The 11,225-nt window shown below is 45.2% G+C and overlaps 5 non-coding genes and 1 pseudogene across 5 annotated transcripts; 3 read left to right on the top strand and 3 right to left on the bottom strand.

Annotated features, from left to right (window-relative positions):
- Positions 1–1,033: 1,033 nt before the first annotated feature.
- On the bottom strand, positions 1,034–1,553 carry LOC102485288 (cytochrome c oxidase subunit 5A, mitochondrial-like; annotated as a pseudogene).
- Positions 1,554–3,657: 2,104 nt separating this feature from the next.
- TRNAK-UUU (transfer RNA lysine (anticodon UUU)) lies at positions 3,658–3,730 on the top strand. The gene has a single exon. It is a non-coding gene; the product is annotated as a tRNA-Lys (tRNA).
- A 2,154-nt stretch (positions 3,731–5,884) lies between these two features.
- TRNAF-GAA (transfer RNA phenylalanine (anticodon GAA)) lies at positions 5,885–5,957 on the top strand. The gene has a single exon. It is a non-coding gene; the product is annotated as a tRNA-Phe (tRNA).
- Positions 5,958–6,797: 840 nt separating this feature from the next.
- Positions 6,798–6,870, bottom strand: TRNAK-UUU (transfer RNA lysine (anticodon UUU)). Its single transcript has one exon. It is a non-coding gene; the product is annotated as a tRNA-Lys (tRNA).
- Positions 6,871–10,646: 3,776 nt separating this feature from the next.
- On the bottom strand, positions 10,647–10,732 carry TRNAR-UCU (transfer RNA arginine (anticodon UCU)). Its single transcript is given in 2 exon segments — positions 10,647–10,682; positions 10,696–10,732. It is a non-coding gene; the product is annotated as a tRNA-Arg (tRNA).
- A 258-nt stretch (positions 10,733–10,990) lies between these two features.
- On the top strand, positions 10,991–11,063 carry TRNAV-UAC (transfer RNA valine (anticodon UAC)). Its single transcript has one exon. It is a non-coding gene; the product is annotated as a tRNA-Val (tRNA).
- Positions 11,064–11,225: the final 162 nt, after the last annotated feature.

Raw genomic sequence — 11,225 nt, 5'->3', positions numbered from 1 at the left:
CGGAGGGATAGAAACAGAGAGACAGAAAGTGAGAAATCACCCCCCAGAAGGGTCAGCCACGCCACAATGCCTTCTCCTCCATTCTCTCTGGGTTTTGAGCTTGCATCCACAGGTGCCTGGAATGAGGTTTTTTTTTTTTTTTTTTTCTGTTTTTTTCCTTTAAGGAATTATTTTATTTAACTTTATTTTTTATTTTAATTTGACCAGTGAGGGACAGAGCGAGAAAGGGAGAGAGGAAATGAGAAAGCAAGCTGCCAGGTCCAGGAGTTGAACTGCAGTCAGCCGTGTGGGAGTCCAGCGCCCTTAACCACCATGCCACCTGCCGGCCCCCTCATCCTGAGTTTTAAGCGGCCAGGTCTGGGACTCCAACTGCAGTCAACTATGTGGGAGTCCAGTGACATAACCATACCACCATCTGCTGATCCCCCCCTTTTCTTTTTTAATAGTTGAATTTTCTTCTCTTTTCTTATTTATTTTTCTTTATAACTTTTTGTTTTGTTTTGTTTTTGGAAGAGGCTTTTGCCTTACGGTGCATGTGCTCACTGGAGAGAAAGAGACAGTGAGAGGGAAAGTGAGAAGTCACCGGGAAAGAGAAATTACCTCTCCTGTGGGGGGCCATGTTGCCCCTTCTCCATTCTCCTCCTGGAATCTTGGGCACTCACTCACACGTACCTGGTGTGATTTTCAAGCCACTGGTTCTGGGACTTGAACTGGAGTTGACCATTTTAGAGTCCAGTGACATAACTGCTATGCCATTTTCTGGCTCCAACATCTTTACAACATATAAAGTGAATTTTTCCAGCATGAATACATTGTATATCAGACCAAAGATATTATCATACACATTATCATCAACACATAATTTTCCGTTTTTGTGTCCGTTAAATGTTTTGCTTCTTTTTTCCCCTTGAATCCCTCCCCTCCTCATCTTTCTTTTTATTTTTTTCTTCAGTTCAAACTCATTTTCCTTTTATTAAAGTCCAAGTTCCCATTTTATGGTCTCAATACAGGAAAAGGAGAACATCACACGTCCTTACCCCGAGAGCATCGTGATGTCATCGCCCTGCCCACTCCCCCAAGCCCTCGCCGTGGTCAGTGGTGTGCTGCTTACCCGTGGGCTTTTACGCTTTGTCAAGACCCAGTTCCTCTGGAGTGGAGATGCCCAATTCATTTAAAGTTGGCCTAAGTTCCTGGATGACATAGGGGTAGATTTCCTTATGTGGCCCTGCTTTGTCCTTAACAACTTCTAGGATGCGAACTGCACTGGCAAAATCATTTAACCGTCTGCACACCCGCAAGGCAGCATCAATGATTTTTGGGTTCTGGAACTAGATCATAGCCAACCAGCGTGTTCATCCCTTTGCGCAGTTCCCAGGCATCTATGTCCGGCTTGTTGAAGTACGTCACCCAGCGAGCATCAGATTCCTCATCTGTTTCGTGTGACCCATGGGAGTAGTCGGGGCGCAGTGCAGGAGGCTCCGAGGGCGGGCCTGGGCGGCTGTGGCCAGAACGAAACGGCGGAGAGCGGCGCCCAGCATGAAGGCGAGGGCGGCGCCCCTCCCATCATCTATCCATTGATTCTCTTTCTTTGGTGAACCCTGACAGCATGATTTAAGGTAGTAACACAGGCAAGGGGGAAGAGACTGTTACTCTTGCTCTAAATAAAGGTTAGCCACCTTAGAAAGGTCATACTCCTTGGAGATCTTGGGCCTTTGTCCTAAAAGGACAGTTTTCTGCTTGAAGAGGAAAGGAGGGGAGGATTCTTAAGAGAAGCACTTGATCCAAGCAAGAAGCTCAGAGAAGACCAGGTATCTCCAGCTGAATAACCCCTTCTGCTCACCTGCCCTCTCCTACTCACCTTTCAAGGCACAGTTCTAAGCACCCCTCCCCTTTTTTCCTGCCAGGTGCTACTCTGTCCACCTTCTAGTTACTCTGTATTACTAAAGCTCTTCATATTTTGCTATTACAGTGTGGATGAAACAGCTTTCAACTGTTTGCACCTGCATACCTGCCTGCTAGACTACATACCTCAGACCTGCAGTGAGGTGTGTGTGTGTGTGTGTGTGTGTGTGTGTGTGTGTGTGGTGGGGGGGTTGGAGCGGACAAAGACAGATGGAACTGGTCACAGGGAGCTTCCCAAAGATGAAAGCTGTGAGTTCTGTTCCCAGAGGTGTGAAGAGTAACAGAATATGTCCCTCCCCCCAACATGCCTCTTTGGGGTAAAGATTATTTTGTGCTGAAAGCAATTGAGAAGCAACAGATCAAAATAAATAAATAAGTAAAAGCCTTCTGCCCGCTCCCAGTTTGACTAAAAGTGAGACATTTACAAAGGCATCCCTCTTCCCTTCTCTACCAGGAAGGAGGAAGCTTGATCACAGAAGACACTTTTAGACCCTTATCAGCTTGGCGATGGCACCAGAAAAATTACCCAACGTTACCAACTAGCCTTTAATAATTTCCCACATATTTGCTTTCCCACAGTTTGTTGTCCCTAGAGACTCAAGGTCTTTTTTCTCTCTCTTGTCACTTCTCCAAAAATGTACTGTCCTTTGTTGAAGACGCTGTGTAAAACTAGACTTTTAACCCACCTCTGAGAATGACTCATTACCCCGGAATCTCCCATGTCTATGTGAAACTCTACACTTACATACTTGTTTGCTTCTCTCTCTCTCAATCTCTCTCTCTCTCATTTTCCTACAGAAGTCATGAGAATGCCGAAGGGTGGAGGGGAAATTATTTTTCCTACTCTCCAAGTGTGCTTGGGAACAAGGGGTAGGAATTGAAAAGGTGGTAATATTCCAGTGAGCGAAGGAACGGCATATGCAAAGGCTCAGAGGACAGGAAGGGTGTGGTTGGACCTCCACTGTTCATAGTGGTTGCCCCAGCCAGGGTGGCGAGGCTGGCAGACACCGAGGCCCTCGGTCTGAGGCACAAGGGGAGCCCGGGTTGGATTCTCAGCCCACCCTGAAAAGCGGGCCTCAAAGGAGCAAGGCTATAGTCCTTGGTACTGGGAGACCGAGGCAGCAAAACCGCGACAGAGCGAGACCTTGTTTGATTACACCCCCCACCCCCACCAACACACACACACAAGGAGGCCCCGGGACTGCAGGCGGGACCGCGGGCGGGGAGGCTCCCACCGCTGCTGCCAGAGCCCCGGTCCGCAGCCAATCTGCTCCGTACTTTTGGAGGCGCACACCTCGAATGGGGACGAGGAATTGCGAAGTGGGGTCTTCTCGGAAGAAGGGTAGCCCGATAGTTTTCACCGCTAAACTGTGGGGTCCGACCCTGTGGGCTTCGGATTTAAGTCAAAGAAAGGCGCAGGGTGGGGACTATGAGTAGGCGGCTTCCTCCCTCCTGCGGTTTTGCGGAACTTCGGGTTCACGTTTGCCTGGGAATATTAAAAATAAATAAAGAAAAATGAAAGAAAAAGAAGTGGGACACATTTTATTTAAGAAATCTCAACTGTCAAAGAGCAACCTCATCGCCCTCCTTCTATGCTCCCACTCCGCCTGGTCCCCGTCCTCGCGGCATTTGTGCATTGGAATGGGACTAATTATACACAAAGGACTCCGGGAGCTCGCTCCGCGTTGTGCGCGTTCACTCCCGGCGCCAACGATGACACAGCCTTCAACCATTGAAGTAGGCTTGCTTCCGTGAGCCCGGATAGCTCAGTCGGTAGAGCATCAGACTTTTAATCTGAGGGTCCAGGGTTCAAGTCCCTGTTCGGGCGTTACCTCCTTTTCTTTTTCATCTTAATTGAAAAAAGAAAATCAGTACTAGGGTATTGTGTATTAGATGGTTGTATTTATAAAGATAAAAACGGAAATAAAGATCAGTGATCCCAACCACTTGTACTTTCTCAAACTTACGGACCAGCATAAGGATTGATAAACGCAAGCCTTTGTGCTAAGGCATCAGGGAGGTATCAGTCCTTCGCTCTGTCAGTGAGGTCACCGTTCTGGCTGGATCCCAACTACAGATACATTAAAAGATGAGAAACACGGCTTCAGAAAGCCCCTGGGACCTCCCAGTCACCGCCTCCCTGCTTCCCTCCCGCGAGTGGCCCCGCTGTGCTGTGCTTTTCTCTTGGACTCCCTCCCTCCCCCCGCCCGGCTAGGTGCCTAAGGAATAAGGCACGGGTGCTGCACTTTCCTACCACTCCCTACTAAACTGAAGTCCCAAACAGAACAACTCCCCTGGCTAAACAAGGTCAAGTCCACACCCCCTCTTCTCACCGTGCGAACCCGAACAATGGGAAGTTGCGGTTGAGACAGCAGCTTCTATTGGTAGGAGAAAGAGGGCGTGTATTAGGAGAGTCGGCGTTCAAGGGGCTGGAATGGGACAAAATGAAAACATGAGTGCCCACTTACTACAAATGACAGAAGGAAACATCTGGATCCTGCAGACGTTTTTTGTGAAGCTGGCTTGTGAACCCAAAAAGCTTGCTTGTAAGGTCCCAAAGGCTAACTCATTTTCCCTGTGAGGAGAGGAAGGGACCAGATGCCTCCCTTGCTTAGTTAGAGAACAAGCCTTTCTTGCTTTAGTAGGCAACAGAAGAAAGTCGGCCCTGATCTGTCAGGTCAGGATAGGGACATGGCCAAACTGAGATAGCTCTGTTCTCAGCGGATGGACTGTAATACCCAGGGGGTCCTGAAGGGAGAGAGGTGGGAGGAGAGCCATGATGGAGTTTGAATGAGTGAGAGTCTTTGCCCTCTCACAGAAAGCCTTCTTAGGGTTCATGCAAACCCCACGATAACATCCCACTCTAGAAGCACAGCTTTCTCAGAAGAAAAGGAATAATAATCAAAGGTTCCATTTCACGAACTTGTAATAATTACACGAGATAATGCTGCATGCACAGTGCTTGGTAGTCTACCTACTGACCCATATTCACTACATGCAGCTAATATTCTGGGTAGTAAGGAGCTTATAATCGGGCGATGAGATGAAAGAGTCATAGTGAAATAGGTGATCAGCCATTTCAAAGAAACGCAAGCCCACGGTATCGGAGATCATACGCTCATGACGAGCCCTGCCTTCAGCACTGGTATCTGCTGACCCGGCAGCAGTGGTCACTGGTAGAAGAGTGGGCTTGGTTGGGCACCATAGGCTTCTTTCTGGAGGAAAGCGAATTGTGGGGCTCTGGAGACCTTCCAGGGAGCGAAGCAGGTAGAGAACTGTAGCAAATACTTGAATTTTTCTTCCTAAGAGACCCCTTGGAAAGTGATTGAGTCCACTTTTGGTAACCTTGAAAAGTAGAGTCTCTTTGTTCCAACCATTTTCTGACTGAACAAGAATACACCAGGCTGGGGCAAGAGAGGAAACGAGGAGGAGAGCATTGTGCCCTAGGCTTTCCTCCTTCCCCTCAGTACCTCTCCGGACATAGTTTTTCTCCTTATGGCGAAAGATGACACAAGAAAAGTCTGTCTTAATCAGGACCTTTTGTGCTTTAGAGTGGCCTGACAGCTGGGGTTCAGTTCTGAATAATAAAAGGCAAATTGGTTATTTTATTTCAAAATTATTATATTATCAAATAACCTCATGGTAAGCATGGAGATTGAGGATTGAATGTAACCAGTTGGGCACACAATTGGTTCTCAGTAATGGCTATTTTCCTTCTCGCTAGGTCCCTGGGGAGACGTTGAAAGCATTAGGCAGACAATAAAAGGTAGCTGGCACAGGCAGAAAGAGACCGTTTCTTCACATGAGAGAAATTTGTTTTCTTGCTCATGTCTCTCAAAACCTCAGAGCTAAGAAGAATACAGTTTGGAAGGTGAGATTAGAAATTGAAATGATGGCAGAGAAGAGAAATAAGATAATTTTATTTATTTTTATTTTCATTTTATTTTTTTCCCTTAACAGGGTGGAATAAGAACTTACCTTTGCCGAAATAGCTCAGTTGGGAGAGCGTTAGACTGAAGATCTAAAGGTCCCTGGTTCAATCCCGGGTTTCGGCAGGACTTTTTTTTTTTTTTTCCCCTTCCCCTTGAAACAGGCAGAGCTGGAGTTTGCTTCTTTTTCTTCTTCTTTTAAAAATAATATCCTGCTTGGTGGCTCTTCTCTCTCTCTCCGGTCTCGCTGCACACTTGTACCTACACCAGTCAAGTGCACAGCTGTTTGCCACGTCTCTTAAGTGGACACATAATAATGTGACCATATTTAAAGCATTATGAGGATGCAAACAGTTTAAGTCTATTAAAGAAGTCAGAATGATCTGATCCCAGTCTCATACCTATCACTATTTGTGGTCATTAGCAGTCTCACAACCATCACTATTCATGTGAGTTAGCAATACCTGACACATCATCTTGTAGTGGCTAACACATCTGCTCCGCAAGCAGAGAGGCTTGGGTTTGAGCCTCAGTGTAGTCCGTTTGTTGGGATTACAGATCTTCTTATAGATGATAGAAAAGAAAACAATCTTCAAAACCATTTGTCACCATATCATGATTTGCGAGGTAGGGTCCCACCAGAGCACGAGGACTCTGGTGAAGGATATTAACTAAAGATGTATGGGTTATATGTCCTCATGACAGATGTGTTCAAGCAGAGAAAATAAAAAATCCAAAGACAAAACAACATACAAAGACTAGAAGAAAAACGCTTGAGGTTGGAAGAGATTACCTGGCTCTTCTGACTCTATTTACACATACTAATTTTTTCATTTTGTACAGTAGTCACCGACTAGTCTTGTTTTGTCTGGCCTGTAACCAATTTAAAGGTGTTCCAAAAACGGCTTTTGAGTAAATTCTGGCTTGTTTGAGACACATACATAATTTGTGATTTAAAAGATCTCCCGCCCGAACAGGGACTTGAACCCTGGACCCTCAGATTAAAAGTCTGATGCTCTACCGACTGAGCTATCCGGGCTCACGAGGTACTCTGGTACCCTGGCCTATCCATAGTATAATGGTCCATGTGGCTGCATTTAAAAAAAAAATTTCTCCCGCTTATTAGATTAATATTCCAAATCTCTTTTGCTGATTCCCTGAAAAGAGAACCTGCAAAATCGAAATTGAGCAGACGTTTGGAGAAGAATCTTTAGTATTTCCTGCTATCACAGAGAAGAGTATAAAGACTTAAAAAGATAATTGCCCACCTGACCTGGCCCGCTCTCGCAGCGCCCAGAAACCCAGGGCCCTAAAAGGATCTCCGTATCAGAACTCCGCGCCCCTCCCCCCACCACACACACACACACACACACACACACACACACACCGCCCCCAAGATTTGATTTGGAACCTTAAGTCTGGGTTCAAGCGAGCATGATCTTTCCTTATTTTTTTATTACCAGAAGGCGAGCAGCAGGATTTTTAATTACTATCTTGGTCTTACAGAGAGACCTTGGAGCGTCTCGTGGGCGGAGCCATAGAGAATAATTAGATTTTCAATCATGTATTCAACATCGATTCATTGATACACCGCTTTCCAGAACTAAGCACGCTCCTGGGGCTGCAAAGATCCAGTCTGGGTCGTCACTGCGGCCGGAAGACACGCAAAACAAAAGTCCCCGGTCCAGTCCGTGGAGGGGGTGAAGCCAGCCTTTGCGGATCCGGGAGGTCTTGGCCTCCCCTAAGGAGTCGGCTGGGTTTACCAGAGACTGATGTCTGCATTGAGAACCGTGGATAGTGACTGGGCCACTGAAGGTTTGGAAAATAAATGCTGAACAGCGGGAACAGCAAGTGGGAAAGGACATTATTTCCTTCCTTAGGAAGTCTGCACATTTTTATTATTTTTTTTCCTGACACTTCCTTTGGAAGATTCTGATCAAGCAAGCTACAGGCTGGATTTTATCTTCTTAGGGTATTCTGTTACCTTGGCAGCTGCGTTCCTACTTACTCAATTTTATAATTTCCCCTGCTCCTTCATAACTTCTTTGCCATATTATTTCTTCAGGCATGGAGAAAGATCCTTTGAAAAGGATTCAGAATCTTGTGAGGTGGGGACTCCCATCCATATTAGGGCTCCTTGGAGTTCAGTCTCCACTGTGTGGAGAAACATGACACCAATGGGCAAAGATGAAAAATAATCAGTTGTAGAAAGACGTGCCTCTTTTGTTAAGCAAAAAGAATACAATGATTAATATAGAAGGATATTTACTGTGGGAAAAAAAGTGAAAGGGTATATGAATATATGTACAGATACCTTTAATTAATATATGTAATTGCATATATATATATATATATGATGAGGGGTCTTCAAAAAGCTCAAAGGAAATTCATACTATGAAAAAACTATTTATGGATTTTTAACATCATTTTTGCACCGTAATGAAGTCATACTTGAATTCCACTTTCCACGAACGCTTTGAAGTGCCCTCGAATATATTGTTTGCACATGCATGGGAGATTTATAAAGATAGAAAACAATCGGATAAAAATGGCTACTTTTTGAGGAATGGCAATGAAGTATGAGAGGAAGCTCTCACGATGTCCTTTGTATACATCTGTGTTATTGGATTTTTAAAAACCAGTATGTATTGTTTCTGTAATGAAATATATGAGAAAAAAATGATCTGTTGAATTATCAGATCAAAGTTTCCAAGATGCTGTGTTTTCTAAGGATGTAGCAGAGAAAAGTTTAAAGCACATACTTCCTCCTCAGTGGGGGCTGGGGGGGGGGCTCCATGCCTCCTTGTTTTGGAGGGGAGCTATTGAAAAAGCACACATTTATCAGGAACAGTTTCAGATGAATACATAGATCCCTGAGCATTGGTTAGCATGATTTGGTTCAACCTAGAAAATGAAAACCAGGTCTGCTAGAAAGGAGCTGCTTGTCCCACGAGGTCATCCCCCAGGGGAGTTGTGACATTTGACCAGTTCTTGTCCAGCCTCTGAACCTCCACTCAAGACAGTGGACACAAAAGGTGCTGTGTGTACAGTCTTAAATGAAGGACAACACGGGGATCTGTTCCCGGCTCTAGAAGAGACTAGACGGGGAGGCGCCAGAGATCCAGAGACTCAGACTGTATGTGGTGAAGTCACGGTGCAGCCCAGGCCTGAAGTAACGGTTGCTGCTTGTATCTCATTTCACACTTTGCAACTTCTCCTCCCTCATCTTTAAATGCCACCCTCTTCCCATTTTCTCACCCCTTTTGGCTTGGAAATTCCAACTGATCCTTACAGACAGGGCTCAGGAGTTGCCATAGATCCCTGTTGATCCTCTCCAGGCAGGGCTAGGAATTGGGGCCTCTGAGCCCGTCCTTGCTGTGAAGCTCACCATAGCCTTATGCATTTGTTTTATGGATCTGTCTTTCCTCTTAGAAGGTTTCCGCTGTGAATTCTATCTCCAATGCCTGGGTCAGTGCTGAATTACAAAGCAAGCTCTCAAAAACTGTCCTTGAATGAAGGAATGGTCGTTCAAGGAAGGCCACTGGTTAGAGAAGACTTTTAGTGGAGGGGGATGGGCAAGTTTTTGTTTGGTAGAGAGGGAAAACATTCCAGTTAAGGGGAATGATTTTAATAAGCAAATAAATTTGTCCTGGAAAAGTTATTTTTCACTCTAGCATGCCACCTTATTTTATTTTTTAAAAAAGAATTATTTAATTTTGTTCATTGTCCTATTTATTTATTTATTTTTGAAGCTGACCAGAGAGAGACAGAGAGAGAAGGAAAGTGAGAAAGCAAGCTGCCAGGTCTGAGACTTGAACCGCAGTCAGCCCTGTGGGAGTCCAGCCATCTTAACCACCATGCCACATGCCAGCCCCTTTATTTTATTTTTCATAGCATTTATTGCCGTCTAACATTGTTTTATTTGCCTGTTTATAAAACATCTTTTCCCTGACATTTGTCACCTCAGTGGCGCTGGGCAGAAACCTTGTTGGTAAGGACCATGCCTTTTGTTGTTATCTTAATTAGTTAACTAAAAATCTCTGAATCCCTACAACTGTTTAGAACAGTCGTTGGCACATAGCAGGATCTCAAAAAATAACTCTTGATGAAAAGTGAAAGCTCTTACAGCTTATCTCTTTCTCACTTTCTGCTCAGGAAGACTTGTTTTTTTCTCCTTTCCAAGATGTTTACTCTGATGTTGGTACATTTTCTGTCTGGCCAACAAAGACTAACTTGCAGGGTGAAATGTCATTGTCACTTAACCATTCAGGATGTGTTGGCTATTGGTATCCAGAAGCAAAAAGGTACAAAGTAATAGAGGAAAAGAAAGGTGTTACTTGGAGAAAACAAGTGTCCACAAGAAGTGGGGTTTGAACCAACATGGATACAAATCCATTGACTCTTAAGTTCAACGCCTTAACCACTCGACCATTCTAGTGTCACAGTAGGTGAAATTCATATTCAAGCAACTCAGGTAATAGGAATGTCTAAAAAGTTTCACAGAAATTTAAAGCTGTTTTTATTCCTATCGCAAAGGAATGATGTGGGGGGAAAACACTTTGTTAACTTTTGCTATTTCCCGCTGATTTCATCTGATTTTTAAATCTCTCGCTAATTTCATCTCGTTCTCAGAAACCAAAGCCTCATGACAGTGAGAAGAGGTTCGAGTCGCACAATTCATACTTCAAGTGGAAGAAAGGCACTGGCATTAGAGTCCTTCGTTTTCATTTTGGACGAGGGAGACTAGACATTTTAAATAGTGAATTCTTTGTTTACCTCCCACCCTCACCACCTCTCATCCTTCTTACCAAAAAGCGACTCTGGTGGGACTCGAACCCACAACCTTTGAATGCCTCCATTTATCTAGAAGTCCAATGCGCTATCCATTGCGCCACAGAGCCAGATGCTTTTGACCTCTCCGTGCTGCCGACATCAGCGTAGGAACTGGGTGTACCGAAGAAAGGGGCGCTTTCTTTCTCCAAGTCACTATGGATCCTGCGTCGCGGACAGCGTGGATGGGAGTCATGCTGGGAAGTCTGAAATCCTATCGAAAGTTTCTCTCCGTGTGCGGCTGCTAAACGTCAAATCCCAGTCTCATCCACTTCATTACGATGTCTTTGTGTAGACTTACCGAATCCTGGCGCAAGGAACCTGCACGTGGTTCCATAGTGTAGCGGTTATCACGTCTGCTTTACACGCAGAAGGTCCTGGGTTCGAGCCCCAGTGGAACCACTAGGACGGTTTCCATTCCATTTTAGGGGATGAACCCTCTTTTGTGAGCCAGGTTTGTTTCGGAAGGTGGAGATGCCTCGGACTGGCGCTGATCTTCTGCGGCGATACTCTCCTGCCACATCGGCTGGTTTCCCTGAGGGGCTGGCTCAGACTAAGCCTCGA

This window comes from Tupaia chinensis, unplaced genomic scaffold, assembly GCF_000334495.1.
Source record: "Tupaia chinensis unplaced genomic scaffold, TupChi_1.0 Scaffold000213_1, whole genome shotgun sequence".
NCBI lineage: Eukaryota > Metazoa > Chordata > Mammalia > Scandentia > Tupaiidae > Tupaia > Tupaia belangeri.
This window is presented reverse-complemented; position numbering and strand designations above follow the sequence as displayed.